The 6145-nt window shown below is 41.3% G+C and overlaps 1 pseudogene; it reads left to right on the top strand.

The window, feature by feature from the left end:
• The first annotated feature begins 2793 nt into the window (after positions 1–2793).
• On the top strand, positions 2794–5360 carry LOC137553857 (olfactory receptor 5T17-like; annotated as a pseudogene).
• Positions 5361–6145: the final 785 nt, after the last annotated feature.

The following is a 6145-nucleotide window of genomic DNA, read 5'->3' on the forward strand; positions in this document are numbered from 1 at the left end:
TGCATTATTTAAAAACTATAATGGCCGAAAACTGAAAAATAATGAATTTGTTCCCACATTTTTCCTATTTTCCCATTAAAACATATTTAGAATAAAATAATTCTTGGCATAATGTCCTACCTAAAGAAAGCCTAATTGGTGGCGGAAAAAACAAGATATAGTTCATTTCATTGTGATAAGTAATGATAAAGTTGTAGACAAATGAATGGAAGGAGCGCTGAAAGGTGAAAATTGCTCTGGTGCTCAAGGGGTAAAACCCCTCAGTGGTGAAGTGGTTAAGTTAGGGCTTGCACACCCATGTGTGTTGGCCAACAATGCAAGGGGCTGCAAGACATCCAGCTCCTGAGTTGCTGGCTGCTGTGTTACTTATCCCATTCAGTTACACTGAATGGGATTGCACAGCACAATGCACTGAAATGTATGCAACAGTGCAACGCTGGGACACATGGCTGTAAATCTCTTCAATGTGGACTTCAGACAGTGAAGGCTGTGATGGCTGCAGATGCAGATATCAAAACGCATTTTTGAAAAAGCTAAAGTTCACAATAGTAACACAACTATGCACTGAGCTTTCAAAAAGAAACACAGAATAGGGACACCAAGAGCCAAATATAGAGTGGTTAATACTGGTAATAGAATGAAGATTGTAGAGTAATTAAGCTATACTCACAAAGCAGGGTTGTCTAAAAACAACCACTGAATAAGCAGGTGGGGAGATTAGAACTGACCCCACTTAGGATTAAGAGGTCACTTTCTGTAGATGAGGAAAAAAGGGGTGACACTCCTCCACCAAGGGTGGACTTGATATGGCATAGTATGGATACAGAGGCGCCAACAGGAAAAAAATATCTCAAAAGTTTTAAACTTGAGAAGGTAGTGGTGGACCTATCTCCTCTGAGCAGACACAAAAATTGACAATATATTAATCAATAGAACAAGTTTATTTATATACTTCAGGGGATAATGCAATGCGCTTCGCAGGTGTGACCCTGCTTCTTCAGGCAATGGGTGTGGAGTAGATACATGCAGGTCTGTAGTTGAGCCAAGAGCCTCTGTCAAGCAGAACTTTTTAACCACTTGATGACCACAGTGGTAAACCCCCCTAAAGACCAGGCACATTTTCTCTAAAATGGCCACTGCAGCTTTAAAGCGGTATTGTCACCATAAAAATCAAATTTCAACAGCTACTGGTCTGAGTGTATTAAGTGATAAAGATGCTAATCCTGCATTCAAAACTTTTTCTGCTGTTATGGTTTGGCGTTATTACATACTTTAGGAGCACTGGCCCTAGTGCCAAACAGTGCCAAAAAGTTGAATGCTGGGAGTTCTTTTGAATGCTGGGAGTTCTTTTTATCTATAATATATTCCTCCTCTTCTATTTATTTCCCTGCCTAGCTGATCACTTGTATTTACAAGCAAGGCTGAGGTGACTCAGTGATTGGATGTGTGTAACGATGGGTGTCAACATGTAGAGAGAATCTGATTACTGGTGAGCTGCAGAATCACCCGCAATGCAGATCTACACCAGATTATGGATGATCTGCAGTATCACCAATAATCCGGGTATGTCTAACCTCTGGACACCAGTATAATGTGAGTGTTTGGTGTAACAGTACAACTCTGAGTATAGACCACCAGGGACCCCGGTGGCCTGAGTGACTTGAGGAATACTCCCCTGACTGTGGGGAATATTCCTGTAGCCTGAGGACTCCCTAGGAGAGGGACCCAGGCTGGGTTGCAGGAAGCCCTGCTGCTAATATGAACAGACTGGCCCTAAGTAGGTGTGAGGGCCTATTCTCTATGCCCTGGAACCGGGCTAAGGCAAATACACATACAATACAATCCTAGCTCTGGGTGTAAGGTCCGTGATCACAACACCCCGGAACTAGTCTAGAGCATAACATAGAACTGACACAGTATCCTAGTGTTGAGTGTGAGGTCTGTAGTCACAACACCCTGGAACTGGTCTAGAGCATAACATAGAACTGACACAGTATCCTAGTCTTGGGTGTGAGGTCTGTAGTCACAACACCCTGGAACTGGTCTAAAGCATAACATAGAACTGGGCTTTAGGAGAGACGCGGATGTTGAGGAGATAGGCTGCCACGAGGAGCGGAAAAATCGGGACGCCGGTACCGCTAGCAGAGGAGACTTACTGTTGGGCTGTGATGCCCGAAATGCCTGATATCCTCCTACATACGTGAGTGCGGTGAAACTGCGCAGGCCATAAACTTTTTATCAAAACTGTTTTACGCTATGTATCTTTTTATACTATTTTTTACATGTGGAACTAATTATTAAACGCGGAGTATCCGACTGTGGAAAAAAGGCATTGTGGAAACTGTTATTGGAGTTGGCCGCTCTAAGGCTAAGCGTTAGACCCACCTGGAATGTGAGGTGGTGTCAATCTGGTGAGCTGCTAATGTGAGGGGGTGCAGAGATCACACACTATGTGCGGTTGTCTATTTCTGTTTAAATTGTAGAAAGGAAGAGGATCGCTGTCACACCAATATAGACTGTATCCAAGGACCTGTGATAGCGAATACTCGATCAAAGCATCTGCTATTTATCACACCGAATTTGTACTGTGACATTTTCATCTATTGAAGTGTAGCTTTTCCGGGCAGGCGCAGTTTGTGTCTATTATAGTCATAACATAGAACTGACACAGTATCCTAGTCTTGGGTGTGAGGTCCGTAGTCACAACACCCTGGAACTGGTCTAAAGCATAACAGTAAAGCCACAAGAGTAATCTAGCTCAGTGTGAATCCCCAGGTCCACCTGGCTCTTAACACACTGTAGGATCTGACTGTGGTCTGTGTGCCAACACATAAGCAATTACAACGGCAGACAACGTGAGACTGAAGGGCAAGCAGCCCAGATCAGCGCCGCCCAGTCCCCTTCAGCCAACCGCCGTTCGTTCTGGGATCAGCTGACCAGTAGAGTCAGCTGACCCCTTTCTGCTTCCCATAAAGCTTCTGCCTCTCGTCCTCAGCCTATGTGCACAGGAAGGCTGAACCACATCAGACACATGTCGTTGCGCAGAAACCGCCGGGCTGAACGCGGAACTAGAGCACGCGGCGGCTTTTCCGCAATCCTTCACAATGTGTAAATAAAAAAAAGCCTCTGGGAGGAGGGCAGCTAATGAATACACAATGAACAAGAGAAGGGAGGGGGGAAAACAAGAGTCAAGGAGGATATGATGTCAGCATTAGCTTGGCAAGATGGCCACTGCCTAGAAAAGGTTTCTCTGCTTTTCCTTTATAAAATTCACAGGAATCAGTATGTGGATAGCACAATACTTCTGTTATGTAAGTAGAAGTAGTATTTATCTACTTATATATGTGTTTTTTATTGCGAGGTTAGCATGGGTGTCGCTTGTTCTTTAAGGCCAAGCTGCAGGGCTGCACAACACAGCACACGAGTGATTCCCCCCCCCAACAGAGCTCTCTGTTGGTGGGGTCTGATTGCCCCCAAGTTGTCGGCTCTCTTGTCCCCCGATCGCTCTCTTGTCCCCCAGTGGGACAGCCTGTCACACGGCTGTCCCCTTTACAGCACTGCTGCTGATCACAGCACTGTACTGACAGTAAAGATGGTGGTTTCGTCGTCTAACAGTCTCCCGAGCGGCAATAGCCTCTCGGAGACTGAAGGTGGGGCGGAGCTCCGCCCCCCAAGAAGGACATGCGCGCGCAGCCTGCACGCGATCTCCTGCAAAATGCAGCCCCAGGACTTGACGCCAATCGGCATTAGGAGGTCCTGGGGCTGCCTCCGCGGCCACGCCCATGGGCGTGGAGCAGTTTCCAGGTAGTTAATTACAGTCAAGGCTCAAACTCATACATTTTCTAAGTGGCATATTTACAAATGTGGTGATTGGCTACAAATCCTGGTGTGTTTGTCCTAGTAGATAATTTTTCATCTTCTGATGAAAATAACTTTTGCACTCTGCAATTGAAAAAGTACCAAAAAGTAGGTGAAAAGTACTGTTAAGAATATTCTGAGTATTATCTTGCTTGCTGGTGGCTTAAAAAAAACCTTTTATTTATAATGTGAGAATATCACCTAGGAGAAAAAGTGAATTGGATTAGGCCCATAGTATCTTGGGCACACTGCCTATTTATTGCATTCAGATTCTACTAAGCACTCATCGAATACCTGGCTGGAAACTGGACTAAGGACTGATGACTGGCTTAAACTTTACCCCTCTACACTTTCCGGTATCCGAAGAGTTTAAACAGTGTTACTTTTTAGCAAAGAACCAACACATACAAGGTGAAAAGGCAGCATAGTGTACAGCTTTACCAACACATTTATTTGTATGTGTACATAAAGGTGTATTTAATGTCTAAATTCACTGCTAGACATTTTGCAAACCAAATGCTAACTGTAAATGATAACACAAACTGTTTTCGTTTATTTACAATTAGAAGAAAGCAATGGAATATAACAATTTTACAAATAAGTTCATACTTTTTGGATTTACAAGAGACAGAAATAAGAAAATACTGCTTTTCCTAATATTTGCCTCAATATATCTGCTGACCCTGCTTGGAAACATTATCATGGTTATTGTTATTATTCGAGAGAGACAATTACACAGACCTATGTATTTTTTTCTTGGACAATTGTCCTTTCTTGATGCTTGCTATTCTTCTGTGATTTCTCCTAAAATGTTGACCAACTTCCTTGCCGAAGAAACTTCAATTTCCTTCTTTGGTTGTGCAGCACAGATGTATTTCTTTGTGGCGTTGGGAACCACTGAATCTCTTTTATTAGCAACCATGGCTTATGATCGATATGTTGCAATATGTAGGCCACTAAGCTATATAACAATTATGAGCAGATCATTTTGTATAATATCTGTGGCTGTTTGTTACATTGGTGGGTTTGTACATTCTGGAATCTATGTGGTCCTTATATTCCAGTTATCGTTCTGCAAGTCAATAGAAATCAATCATTTTTTTTGTGATGTGCTGCCACTTCTAAAGCTTTCCTGTGCAGACACCACCTTCATTGAGATTCTGCTCTTCACATTCACTGGACTCACATGTATGAGCTGCCTTTCCTTGATTCTAGTATCCTATATATTAATCATTTCATCTATCCTAAAAATTGGAACAGCCACAAAACGAATGCAAACTTTTTCTACTTGTGTTTCACATTTAACAGCTGTCAACATCTATTTTGATACAATACTTTTCATGTATTTAAAACCAAAGTCAACAACTGATTCATACTTAGACAGAGTTGTGTCTGTTTTTTATACTCTGATTATACCCTTGCTCAATCCTTTTATTTATAGTATTAGGAACAAAGATGTTAAAATTATGTTGAGGAGAGCCTTAGGTAAAAGAGTAATTTAAAAGATTCTTGGCTGCATTTCATCTGAATGATTGCATATTGCACAGCGGAATGCATGTGCTTAACATTGTTTAGACAGTTGTATCTGTCACATCATCCCCCATCCCACCCACACATAGCTTGCTGTTGTTATTATCATTGGTTTTATTATTATTAATTTCCTGTAAGCCTAAGCCTGTTGCCTGGTAAAACATACGTTAGAAGAGTTTGGAGAGAAAATATTACTGAGTAGAAAAAAATTGCTATAATAAAACTATAAAATAATTATTATTGTATAGTAATAATAATAAAACTATACATTGTGTATTCACTTTCACAAATTATGGTAATTCACCATTCAAGTGCTAATTTGTTCAGTTTAAAAAAGGTTTATAATCTTTAGTAAACCATATACAGGTCATTAATTTCTACTGTTTATGTGCATTTATGCACAGTTATTATTATTATTAATATTTTTAAGAATATAACAATGACATATTCCACAGCACTGTAGTTATAAGACATTTAAAATTCATGATAAAAGCAAGTATGAAAAAATACTTTGTTTTAAAGTAGAAGCCTAGCCAAATGTTTTGCCAAAGGCATCCCTAATATACTGTAGCTATTTGGGTGTAGGAGGCAAGGGACAAAGGGCATATAAGGCCAGGTTCACACTGCACAAAAAAGTTGAGTTTAGCAGAACGAATTGGATAAGATCTCATGCAAAGCAATAGGACCTAGTCACATCAGTGCATTTGTAACCTATCCGTTCCATCCATTCCGGCGATGGGAATGCAAGTATAGGGAG

This window comes from Hyperolius riggenbachi, chromosome 1 (assembly GCF_040937935.1).
Source record: "Hyperolius riggenbachi isolate aHypRig1 chromosome 1, aHypRig1.pri, whole genome shotgun sequence".
In the NCBI taxonomy this organism is placed as follows: Eukaryota; Metazoa; Chordata; class Amphibia; order Anura; family Hyperoliidae; genus Hyperolius; species Hyperolius riggenbachi.